This window comes from Scyliorhinus torazame, chromosome 5 (assembly GCF_047496885.1).
Source record: "Scyliorhinus torazame isolate Kashiwa2021f chromosome 5, sScyTor2.1, whole genome shotgun sequence".
NCBI lineage: Eukaryota > Metazoa > Chordata > Chondrichthyes > Carcharhiniformes > Scyliorhinidae > Scyliorhinus > Scyliorhinus torazame.
In genome coordinates, this window is record NC_092711.1 from 71,877,255 (window position 1) to 71,890,144 (window position 12,890).

The 12,890-nt window shown below is 47.3% G+C and overlaps 1 long non-coding RNA gene and 1 other non-coding gene across 2 annotated transcripts in view; both read left to right on the forward strand.

Annotated features, from left to right (window-relative positions):
* LOC140418404 (uncharacterized) overlaps positions 1–12,890 on the forward strand; it is a 128,285-nt gene that overhangs the window by 26,292 nt on the left and 89,103 nt on the right. The gene's annotated exons all lie outside the window — the stretch shown is intronic.
* Positions 1,875–1,947, forward strand: trnar-acg (transfer RNA arginine (anticodon ACG)). The gene has a single exon. It is a non-coding gene; the product is annotated as a tRNA-Arg (tRNA).

The window sequence follows — 12,890 nt, forward strand, 5'->3', positions numbered from 1 at the left end:
GATTATCATTAGTGTATTAGGTGATTATATTGTAAAGACTAGATCTTTATTTTAAAAATAACACTTTCAACCAAAATGTTTCCAGAAACTGCAGAGCTATCAGAATTTGTTTAAACAAATTAATTACTTTACTTTATAATTTTGAGAAGTTACAAGACATCACCTTCTGCCAAGACTATATGGGCGATGCAGTGGCATAATGGTATTGTTACTGGGCCAGTAATCCAGAGACCCAGTTTAATGATCTGGGATTGAATCTGGCTACGACAGATATTGAAATTGAATAAAAGTCTCAAATTAAAAGTCTAATGATGACATTGTGGATTGTTCTAAAAACCTGTCTGGTTCACGAATGTCCTTCAGGAAATCTGCTCTCCTTCCATGGCCTGACCTACACGTGACTCCAGATCCACAGCAATGTTGTGGTTGATTTGTAAGTGCCCTCTGAAATAGCCTCACAAGACACGCAGTTCAAGGGCAATTGGAATGAGCAGTAAATGCTGGCCCAGCCAGTGACGCCCACCTCCCATGAATGAATAATTTTAAGGCGGCTCATTGTTCAATCTGAAGATGAGTAAGAAACTGTCTCTTCGATTGGAATTGATTTATTGTCACGTGTGCTGAGGTACAATGAAAAGTCTTGCTCTGTGTACGTCCAGACAGATCGTTCCATACATGAAAAAACGAAGTGCGGATCTTGGCAGTTTGCTCAGTTCACAAAAGAATTTAATGGCTCTGTAGACACAGATTAACTTGTTAATCACCATTCAAATATATCTAATGGTAATGTGTGCTCATATAGACAGACACAAACAAATCAATAACTGAATTAGAGGCAATCCAGAGAAGTAACTGAACCAGCTTGTTGAAAAAAAGTCTTCTTGATGGAGAAACAGGAACAGCCACTCAGGGAGATGAGGAAATCCAGGCTGAGTGAGGATTTGCTGTCACCCCTCCTTTCTTATACATGGACAGTATTTAGGCTGCAGAATGTTTCACACCAAACCACAGATGGGTCAAATATAAGCAACGCATAATTCTCAATTCACTTCCATGTGACGATATTTGACTTTGTTTAAAAGCTGACTGGTCAAACTCAACAAAGCACCATTGGCTTTGTATTACCCACTTAACAAGTTTCCTTTGTTGCTCAGTTATGTTTGCAATTCAATGGTGTATATTTCAGAGTTATTCAATTCAAAATGAAGACATATAATAAATAAAAATACTGATGTTAAACATTGAATAATGAAACAAATATTGAGTAAAGTTGGATGATTTTTTTCTGTAGGAAGATCAGAATGATGCATTATTAATTGAAGAGAAAGCATTGTTCTGTTAGATATTTGCTGAACAAATGCTGAAGTTCAATATAAGTTCTATTTCTTCTGGTCTTGTAAGTTGAGGCATCGGTTTTCAAGAAACAGACGTCTTCTTGTGAGAAATGACACGGCCTCTCAGCCGAACCATGAGAATAATAATCACTTATTGTCACAAGTAGGCTTCAGTGAAGTTACCGTGAAAAGCCCCTAGTCGCCACATTCCAGCACCTGTTCAGGGAGGCCGGTACAGGAATTGAACCTGCGCTGCTGGCATTGTTCTGTATTGCAAGCCAGCTATTTAGCCCACTGTGCTAAATCAGCCCCTGCTGCAACAAGACAGTTCAGATGAACGTCTCACTGGTCCATTGGCTGCCACATTGCCAGCTGTGTCTGTAGTGTAGTGGTTATCACATTCGCCTCACAGGTGAAAGGTCCCCAGTTTGAAACCGGCAGAAACATCACCTGCTTCAGGTTTAGTCTGTTGCTGAATATTACCTCAATCTCGTAACTGGTCTTCATCAAAGAAAAATATCAAAAGCAATTCACCACTATGGGCCAGTGGCGCAATGGATAACGCGTCTGACTACGAATCAGGAGATTCCAGGTTCGACTTCTGGCTGGCTCTGAGTTCAACATTTTGGCATCCGGTTTAGCTCAGTTGGCTTGACAGCTGGTTCTTGAAGGGGAGCAAGGTCAATAGGGCATGATCAATTCTCACATCAGCTGAGGTTATTCATGAAGGGCCTGTCTTCTCAATTTAACCCCTCGCCTGAGGTGTGGTGATCCTCAGGTCAACTCGCCACCAGGCAGCTCGCCGCTCAAAACGGAGAGCCGCCGATGGCCAATAGGAACTCTGGTGACTGTACTGAATATCACCTGAATCTCCTACATTACACGGCTCTTATATTTGATTTCCACTCGGCCTCAAATATTCATTCAACAAAGCCAGAAGTACTGAATTTTCAAGTCGCAATGAGAAGCAAAACGTGTTCCGATTTTGACACAGTGCGGATATTATGTTTAATAATAACAGTGACAGAGAAACACACACCAGGATTGGAATAACAGGCAGGTTATTGACTAATAGTAACATTGACAGAGTAATGGGGTGGCACAGTGGTTAGCACTGTTTTCTCACAGTGCCAGATACCTGGGTTCAATTCCGACCTTGGGTCACTGTCTGTGTGGAGTTTACACTCTTCCTGTGTCTGCATAGATTTCCTCCAGGTGTTCTGGTTTCCGCCCACAGTCCAAAGATGTTAGGTGGATTGGCTGCGCTAAATTGTCCCTGGGTGCGGTTACGGGGATAGGATGGGGGATTGGCATACGTAGGGTGATCTTTCAGAGGGTCGGTGCAGACTTGAGGGGCCGAATGGCCTCCTTCTGCACTCTCTGGGATCTATGATTCTACATTGGATCCAATGATGTGTTCACTCACACTGCAGCCTGACTCATTACTGGAACAGACACTGTATTTGTTCATTTCAAAGTGAGTGAATCCTGTGGTGTTGGGTGCTCTGGTGCACAGATGAGCCAACACAGTTGTATGTGGTACAACTCTATTTTATTTTAACTCTTATAATACAGTTCGTTCTGGATACTCTGCACGTGCTGTCTCCCTGAGTGTGTTTGGTAGCAGATGTGTCCTGGTCCTCCTCTGCAGCTAATACTGACCACCGGGGGTCGTGTCTGTGCTTTTATATCTTTCTGTCATTGGTTGTGGTGTTGTGTGTTCTGATTTGTCTGTTGGTGTGTCTATCATGATGTGTGTGTTTGAATATCATGACATCCCCCCTTTTTACAAAGATATGTGCCTACGTGGTTATAAATATAATTGTGTCGTGAGTGCATCTAAGAGTGTGTGTGTGTGTTGTGTACAGCGTGTGTATATGACGTAACTATTTACATGGGGCGATGTCGGGTGCGTCACACTAACAAGGTTGTACCATAACAAAACTTGGATGCGAGAGAAAAAAAAACTTGAACATTGGTCCGGTCAGACGATATCTGGAACAATAAACAACAACAGGTTATAATACAGAAGTGTTTGACTTTTTGAACGTATGAACAGCGTTATAAGTCCAGTCTAATGGGTGACCGCCTCAAGAATGGGCTGGTCCTCAAGCCGGTTCAGCTGTGGAGATTTGGGGTCACACTGGTTCACCTTGGACTGTTGGAGGTGATGCTGTTGCCGAAGTCTCTACTTAACCATTTGTTGTACTTCGTGCAGTGCTTGTTTTTTTCATTCGTGCAAATATAACATTCAACATCTTTGTTAGTGGTGCCTTGGCTGTGGTTTGGTTCTGGTGGTGATGGAAGGGGCATGATCCGTGGCATCTCCACGAAGTCATCCTTGGGAACCAGTGGCGGATCCGGCGTGTGCGTACGGTTCAGTTGCGAGCATGGAAGGCGGCGCAAAGCTCGCTGATTGCGCCTACGCACCAATCCATCCGCCCTGCATGCCAGGAACAAGGTGGAGTCTTTTTTCTTTTTATGTTTGTGGTGGACGGCATCTTGTAGCCGATGGGTCGTTGCCATCGAAGTAGCACCATCACTAATATCATGCAAGGCGATGACTGTGCCAGATGTGGAAGTTGGCCGAGACCGTGCACGCTGGTTCCGGCCACCTGCTGTGCCGGAAGGGCGACTCCGCAGAGAAACGTCGAAGCATGTCGCCTTGAAGAGAGAATTGTTGCTCGCATCAACGTCTGGCGATGGCGCGAATTGGTGTGTCCATCTTGGACCGCCGGTGCTGGTTGCCACTGCCGACCCAGTGGGACTGCCACGCGATCCATTCCCTGTCGCCGTGGCATCCGCCATCACCCTGAGCGTGCCATCACCGAGGCCGCGACACCGCCCGTCCGGAGCAAGGTCTGGCGTGCGCAAATCAGAGTCGGCGCTTGGCTGCTCCCCATCTGGAGTCCGGTCTGCCTTCCGTCGATGCCCCCCGTCCGGAGTCCCAACAGGTTCACTGGAGGCAGCCGAGATTCCCTGAAGCTGCACTTCTGGAGTCGGAACATGCAGGAATGCACCAACCAGTGGAGAGGCTCGAGCCATCGAGGGTGGAAGCGGTGCGCCGCCACCGCAGTCGTCAGTGGTCCCACCGTGATCGTCGAGTGCCTCGGTACGCACTAGGCGAGGTCTGTCACCTTGCACCTTTTGCATGGGAAGTGGGATGCTGTCGTCACTCGTCTCACATCCCGTGGATAGATCCTCATTAGCAGCTTGCTGTTCACTAGGGTTGGATAAATTGTCAGAGTTTTCATCTGGTGGTGCACACCATGTCGGTGGACTGTCATTGTCTTGCCGTTGTCCTTCATTTGGGCTTTTCTTCTTTGGAATTTTAAATCTTCCCCCAGACATTGCAGAACCTTGTTTATTACCCCCAAATTCTCCCATATGTATGGTCTTGAATATAGGATCCAATGTTTCTATCGACATTGTACTATTTTCCAAAGAACATTCCGTTTCACTTTTCTTCTCAGGTACCTCATATGTATCTTTGTCTAATGTACATGCCTTCATGGTCTCTGGGTCTGATTTTGCTGGGACTGGCATGGTCACAGTCTCTCTTTTACTGTTCTCAATTGCCCACATTATACTCCCCATACATAACTGCTTAATCACTGGGGTTAGTGTGGTACAATGGATAATCGGGTCGACCTTATCTGCATCTTCACCATTCGTGGAAAGCACACTTGGTTCACTTGAAACTGCTGTGGGTTTTAAATTCGTTATCTGGCTACTCGATGTCGGTGTCCTCAGGATTCTTGCTCCAATGTTCTGCTCATTTATCAGTGGAGTGTGTATAGGTTCAATGCAATTAATGTTCCCCTCAAGGTTTGAAGAGTCATTACTGACTAACTGCTGGTCTCCGAAGTTGGGATTTTGCGGCGTTGTGTTGAAGGGAGACATTTGTCCCTGCTGTAGATATGATTCAGGTTGTGTTATTTCCATTACCTGAGGATCAATGTCTTGTCCATTTTTTCGATCCGTACTAAAACACTGGCAATTCTCAGTCTGCTCCTTGCAAGTTAAACATTCAATAAATTTCTTTAGCAAATCCTCAGCATCCTTCTGTGGCCGTGCAGCATTATTAATCTCTGTTCAGCTATAATGATCCTGAAGGTCAGCGCATAAACCTTTTTTCTTCGGGCTTGGACGAGGCGATTCCTTTGGCTTGTCTTCAGTTGGGCTTGAACAGTCATCAGCGCTGTGCCCTTCATTGTAGCATGAGAGACCTTCATGGTCATGCTGCTGTGTAGTGGAGCATGGTAGGCTGTTATAGCCTTCTTGCTGGTCACGTGAGCATGGCAGACTTGCATCATCTGCCGCTGGTTGGTCAGGAGAGGTTGCTAGACCCTCATGGTCTTGTTCCTGCAAGGACTGCACATTGGAGTCTTGCGTTGCTTCTATCGTGGAGGCTGTCCACGAGCTCTCTGTGGAGGCTTGTGACACTGGAGTCACTTCTTGTTCGTGCAAGGACTGCGCTCTGGAGTCTTGCGTTGCTTCTATCGTGGAGGCTGTCCACGAGCTCTCTGTGGAGGCTTGTGACACTGGAGTCACTTCTTGTTCGTGCAAGGACTGCGCTCTGGAGTCTTGCGTTGCTTCTATCGTGGAGGCTGTCCACGAGCTCTCTGTGGAGGCTTGTGACACTGGAGTCACTTCTTGTCCATGCAAGGACTGCGCTCTGGAGTCTTGCATTTCTGCAATTGTGGAGTCTGTCCACGAGCTTGCTGTGGAGGCTTGTGACACTGGAGTCACTTCTGGTTCATGCGAGGACTGCGCTCTGGAGTCTTGCATGTCTTCTTTCATAGAGTCGGGAACGTTGAGCGGGACGTGGGCCACGCTCTGTGTGGCAGCAGGGCGCTCTCCGTGTGCTTGCACCGCTCCCTGTCTGTTAATGTCAGGCTGCAGCATCATCCGGTACTGATAAATTGGAACGTCATATCTGCTGGATTGAAGATCCTCAAATCCGAAAAATGAATCCGCATCTGCGTCGGATTCAATGTGGGGGCCGCCAATGTGCAACACGAAAGGTTCGTCCGAGTCATAGTCGTATAGGACCACGGAGCTATCATTGGGCTCGCGAGGTCCGGAAACACTGTAAAGATCGTCATCGAAGTATTCGAGGTCGGAATCATCGGCTTGTGCGTAGGTAACTGCTTGTCGGAGGGTTCTTCGGAGGTCAAATTCATCTCCTGGGTCAATTTGCGGCACTGTGCTGTCTTTCCAGGTGAGGGAACGTTGTTTTACAGCTTTAACAGATTTTTGTTTTTTTGGTTTGGGACGTTTCCCTTTTAAATTGGATTTGGGACGTTTCCCCTTTAAATTGGTGCAGTCTGGGGCCTCTGACATCCTGACGCTCGGTATGTAGCACGTAGGAAGCGACTGCGCATGCTCAAATCGCTGTTCCTTTACCGATGGCCGTTTTCATCATAGAATTCTTGACTGCGCACGTGCAGCATCTCGCGCATGCGCAAACGAAACTTCCGGTTCTGCGCACTGCTCGCGCAACTGTGCTAGCGTTATACCTTTAGCAAGATGGCCGCCGACCTCGACCCAGCCCTCTCTCAGGCCCGGGATTTCGGCCTCTGGGAATTCGGGCTCCGGGATCCCAGCCACGAGGTGAGTACTGCAGCTTTTCTTACCTTTACTTGCCGATTGGATTGCGTTTTCTTCACAGTATTTGGAGAATTTGTCCAGGACTGCCTGGTAATCGTACCTTTGCTGCCTCCTGAAGAACCTGAACCTTGTGAATATTTCTCTTGCCCTTGCACCGGCGATGGTGAGGAGAAATTCAATTTTTTCGCTATCATCCAGGCCTTGGAGTTCAGCTGCCACCAGGAACAATTCGAACCATTGCCGGAATCGCCGCCAGTTTTCGCGGAGATCGCCGTAGCACTGGAGCGGCTGCGGAACCGGGAGCTCTATCATTTTGCCTGGGCACTGCTGGTTGTCTGTGTACACGGAGGTATGCCGGCAGGTATCGATCCACTCCTGTACCATGTGGTGTTGGGTGCTCTGGTGCACAGATGAGCCAACACAGTTGTATGTGGTACAACTCTATTTTATTTTAACTCTTATAATACAGTTTGTTCTGGATACTCTGCACGTGCTGTCTCCCTGAGTGTGTTTGGTAGCAGATGTGTCCTGGTCCTCCTCTGCAGCTAATACTGACCACCGGGGGTCGTGTCTGTGCTTTTATATCTTTCTGTCATTGGTTGTGGTGTTGTGTGTTCTGATTTGTCTGTTGGTGTGTCTATCATGATGTGTGTGTTTGAATATCATGACAAATCCTTTGCTGTTTATCCTCTGGGGGTCAGCCTGAGCCTGTGGCCGTTCTCAGCATCTGCACCGTCACAATGCCCGGGTGATTGATGGCGGCTCCAGACCAATAGGAAGAGGAGGAGCGGAACTATAGGGCCGACTGGGAGCGGCTGGTCCTCCAACCAATCGGAGTGAATGAGAGGCGGGACCCGCTGTGATTGAAGCATGCGCAGTGTGGGTAATGTCGAAGGAGAAGAACTGTGTCTTCAGATCCGAAAGATCGCGGGGATGAGCGGAAACGTTGCCCAAGCACCTTGTGTGAGGCATTAGCCTCGGAAAAGAGTTTACGGGACCCAGTTTGTACCGAGCGGAGCTGCAGTTCATGTTCGGCTCTGGTTAAGGGCCACCATCTTTATTGGATGTGCTTCAGGGCGCATGCGCGTTTGTCATCTTTGTCGGGGCGATGATTCAATGAGTGGGAGGAGCTTGTTCCCCATTGTTCAGAATGGAGACAACTTGTCCATCAAACTGGATTAGTCTTTGAGTCCCAATGTCTTATTGATGATGCAAAGCGGTGGCCGAGATGGAAAGAAAAGGAAGCCAATCCTAGTGAATGAAAGAGGGATAAGTGTGTTGATTAGAATTGCAACGCCTTGAGCCCTTTGTCAAAGCCCGAGTGAAACACTTTGCTCACCCCTCCGCAGTCTGGTCTGATCTCTAACCCACAAGTGAGTCTTCTGCAAGAACACCACACCAGCATTTAGATTCTTTAGGTGAGCGAAAACCCTCAACCTCTTCACTGGAGCACCCAAACCCCTTACGTTCCAGGTGACCAGCCCCGAATCAGGGGTCTCCCACCCCCCCTCCCCATCATGGAATCAGCCGTAAGGGACTATCCAGTAAATCTTCAAAAAGTACAGGCCAAGGGTCCACCAAGGTGGCAGCCACATACACCCATACCCTCAGAGTAAAACAAAAACAGGTCGATAGTCATCAGCTAGCTAACCCATCCCACCACCGTCCCATTTCCCACCAAAACCCGACCTAGATACACAAATTGAATCCAAACCCACCCTTCCAGGTTCCGACCCAGAAGCTAAGCTTGTCGAACCAGCCAAAACTGGTTCAACGGCTGCAGCGTCACCCCCTTCTCACACCCATTCACCAAGCTCTCTGGTGAAAATATTTTCTTATGGGCGGCATGGTGGCGCAGTGGTTAGCACTGCTGCCTCACGGCACCGAGGACCCGGGATCGATCCCTGCCCAGGTCACTGTCCATGTGAGTTTGCACATTCTCCCCGTATCTGCGTGGGACTCACCTCCACAACCCAAAGATGTGCAGGGTAGGTGGATTGGCCACACCAAATTGCACCTTAATTGGAAAAAAATACTTGGTTACTCTAAATTTATTTTTAAAAAGAATTGTCTCTTTCCTAATGTTCTCAATTAAAGGGATGGGTTCCCCAGGTGATGGCTGACATTTCAGGGGACATTAAACTAATAATGGACAGAGATATGTCTCGTGTTCTTATATGGTACCATAATACCATAAGACATAGGAGCAGAAATAGGCCACTCGGCCCATCGAGTCTGCTCCGCCATTCAAGCATGGCTGATATTTTCTCATCCCGATTCTCCTGCCTTCTCCCCATAATCCATGATCCCCTTATTGATCAAGAACCTATCTATCTCTGTCTTAAAGATACTCAATGAATTGACCTCCACAGCCTTCTGCGGCAAAGAGTTCCACAGATTCACCACCCTCTGGCTGAAGACATTCCTCCTCATCTCTGTTTTAAAGGATCATCCCTTTAGTCTGCTATGGTGTCCTCTGGTTCTAGTTTTTCCCACAAGTGGAAACATCCTCTCCACGTGCACTCTATCCAGGCCTCGCAGTATTTTATAAGTTTCAATAAGATCCCCCCTCATCCTTCTAAACTCCAACGCACACAGACCCAGAGTCCTCAACCATTCCTCATATGACAAGCTCTTCATTCCAGGGATTATTCTTGTGAACCTCCTCTGGACCCTTTCCAAGTCCAGCCACATCTTTCCTTAGATACGGGGCCTAAAACTGCTCACAATACTCCAAATGGGGTCTGACCAGAGCCTTATACAGCCTCAGAATATATCCCTGGTCTTGTATTCTAGTCCTCTTGACATGAATGCTAACATTGCATCTGCCTTCTTAACTGCCAACTGAACATGCACATTAACCGCAAGAGAATCGTGAACAAGGACTCCCAAGTCACTTTGTGCTTCTGATTTCCTAAACATTTCCCCATTTAGAAAATAGTCTATGCCTAAATTCCTCCTTCCAAAGTGCATAACCTGTCACTGTTCCACATTGTATTTCATTTGCCACTTCACTGCCCACTCTCCTAGCTTGTCCAAATCCTTCTGCAGCCCCCTTGCTTCCACAATACTACCTGTCCCTTTACAGATCTTTGTACCATCTGCAAACTTAGCAATAGTGCCTTCAGTTCCTTCTTCCAGATCATTCCAGGTACAGATTAAATATATTATTTACCATTCTGTAATAAAGTAAATATTATTATTTCTCGCCTTGTAATATAAGACTGCAGCTACGTTTTAGATTTCCAGTCATCTCTTCCCTCAGAGGGTTGTTAGTCTTTGGATTTCCCTTCCACAGGGACCAGTTGTATCTGGGGGTCATTGAATATATTGAAGCACACGTTTGACAGATATTTTATTGACAATGGAGTTAAGGGTTATGGGGAACAAGTAGGAAAATAGAGTGAAAGCTGAGATGAGGAGGGATCTCTTCACTCGAGGATGTGGTGAAGCTTTGGAATTCTGTACCCCAGAGAAATGTGGAGTCTCAGTCATCAAGTATGTTCAAGACAAATATTGATAGGTTTCTAGATATTGAAGATATCGAGGGATATGGGGATCGTGTGGGGAAAATGGTGCTGAGGTAGGTCGTCGAAGGATCTCATTGAATGGTTGAGCACACTCAGTGGGCCGAATGGCCTACTCTTGCTCCTATTCTAATCTGTGTCCTGGTCAGGAAGCAGTGAGCTGAGCTGGGATCTGTCAATCAACATGAATCAGCACCTTCAGGAGAATTGGAAGGGTGAATATTAGATACAGCAGAGTGAGAATGGAGGGAGAGTGTGGGATGGAGATTTACAGCTTTTGGAGAACAAGAGAGGAAATAATGTTCCATGGGAACTAAAATTATCTGTTCTGAATTTCTATCCTGTACTAACTGATGACTTTTGAAATTGTTTTTAAAGGATATTGGAAGAGGAGGAATTGTAGACAGAAATCTCAAACATCACATCTCGATGTGACAAACTCACTCGATTCCTTCTGATCTGAATATCATTGGCGAGAAGGAGAAATGTTTGTCCAGTCTGTTGGCTTCAGAAGATGTTAAACGTGAGTGTGTCTGGAAAAGCACCGAGACCCACACAACACACACCCGAGTGAGAGTGTTCCAGTGAACTGACTGTGGAAACATCAGTGTGACTGGAAAAGCACCGAGACCCACACAACACACACCCGAGTGAGAGTGTTCCAGTGAACTGACAGTGGAAACATCAGTGTGACTGGAAAAGCACCGAGACCCACACAACACACACCCGAGTGAGAGTGGTCTAGTGAACTGTCTGTCGAAAGAACTTAAACCAGTTACGCAGCCTGAAAAAACATCACACCATTCACAGTGAGGAGAGACAGTGCACATGTTCTATGTGTAGACAAGGCTTCCACTGATTGTCCAATCTGGAGAGACACAAGGAGACCCAAAACATGGAGAAACCGTGGAAATTGGGGACTGTGGGAAGGGATACAGATGCCCATCTGAGCTGGAGATTCATCGACGCAGTCACACTGGGGAGAGGCCGTTCACCTGCTCCCTGTGTGGGAAGGGATTCAGTCATTTATATGCCCTGCAGGCACACCAGCGAGTTCATACAGGGGAGAGGCCATTCACCTGCTCTCAGTGTGGGAAGGGATTCACACAGTTATCCGGTCTGCAAACACACCAGCGGGTTCACACTGGGGAGAGGCCATTCACCTGCTTTCAGTGTGGGAAGGGATTCATTGATTCATCCAGCCTGCAGAAACACCAGCGGGTTCACACTGGGGAGAAGCCATTCACCTGCTCTCAATGTGGGAAGGGATTCATTAATTCATCCACCCTGCTGAGACAGCAGAGAATTCACACTGGGGAGAGGCCATTCACCTGCTCTCAGTGTGGGAAGGGATTCACACAGTTATCCAGTCTGGAGACACACCAGCGAGTGCACACTGGGGATAGGCCATTCACCTGCTCTCAGTGTGGGAAGGGATTCACTCAGTTATCCAGTCTGCAGGCACACCAGCGAGTTCACACTGGGTGGAGGCCATTCACCTGCTCTCAGTGTGAGAAGGGATTCACTCAGTTATCCAGTCTGCAGGCACACCAGCGAGTTCACACTGGGGAGAGGCCATTCACCTGCTCTCAGTGTGAGAAGGGATTTATTAATTCATCAATCCTGCAGAGACATCTGCGAGTTCACACTGGGGAGAGGCCATTCACCTGCTCCCTCTGTGGGAAGAGATTCACATGTTTATACAACCTGCAGACACACCAGCGAGTTCACACTGGGGGGGAGGCCATTCACCTGCTCTCAGTGTGGGAAGGGATTCACTCAGTTATCTCACCTGCAGACACACCAGCGAGTTCACACTGGGGAGAAGTAATTCATCTGCTCTCAGTGTGGGAAGGGATTACATAGAAACACAGAAAATAGGAGCAGGAAGAGGCAATTTGGCCCTTCAGGCCTGCTCCAGCATTCATTCAGATCATGGCTTATCATCAACTCAGTAGCTTAATCCCGCTTTCCCCTCCATATCCTTTGATCCCCTTCGCCCTCAGTTCTATATCTAACTGCTTCTTGAAAACATATAATGTATTGGCCTCAACTATTTCTGTGGTAACAAATTCCACAGGCTCACCACTTTCTGGGTGAAGAAATTACTCCTCATCTCTGTCCTAAACGGTCTACCCCGTATCCTCAGATTGCGACCTCTGGTTCTGTACATTCCCACCATCGGGAAAATCTTTCCTGCATCTCCCCTATCAACCACTGTTGGAATATTATAGGTTTCAATGACATTTCTCCCCCCCCCCCCCATTCTTCTGAACTCCAGCGAATACAATCCTAACTGATTCAGTCTCTCGTGCGTTAGTCCCACCATCCCAGGAATCAGTCTGGTAAACCTTCGCTGCACTCCCTCTAGAGCAAGAACATCCTTCATCAGATAAGGAGACCAAAACTGCACACA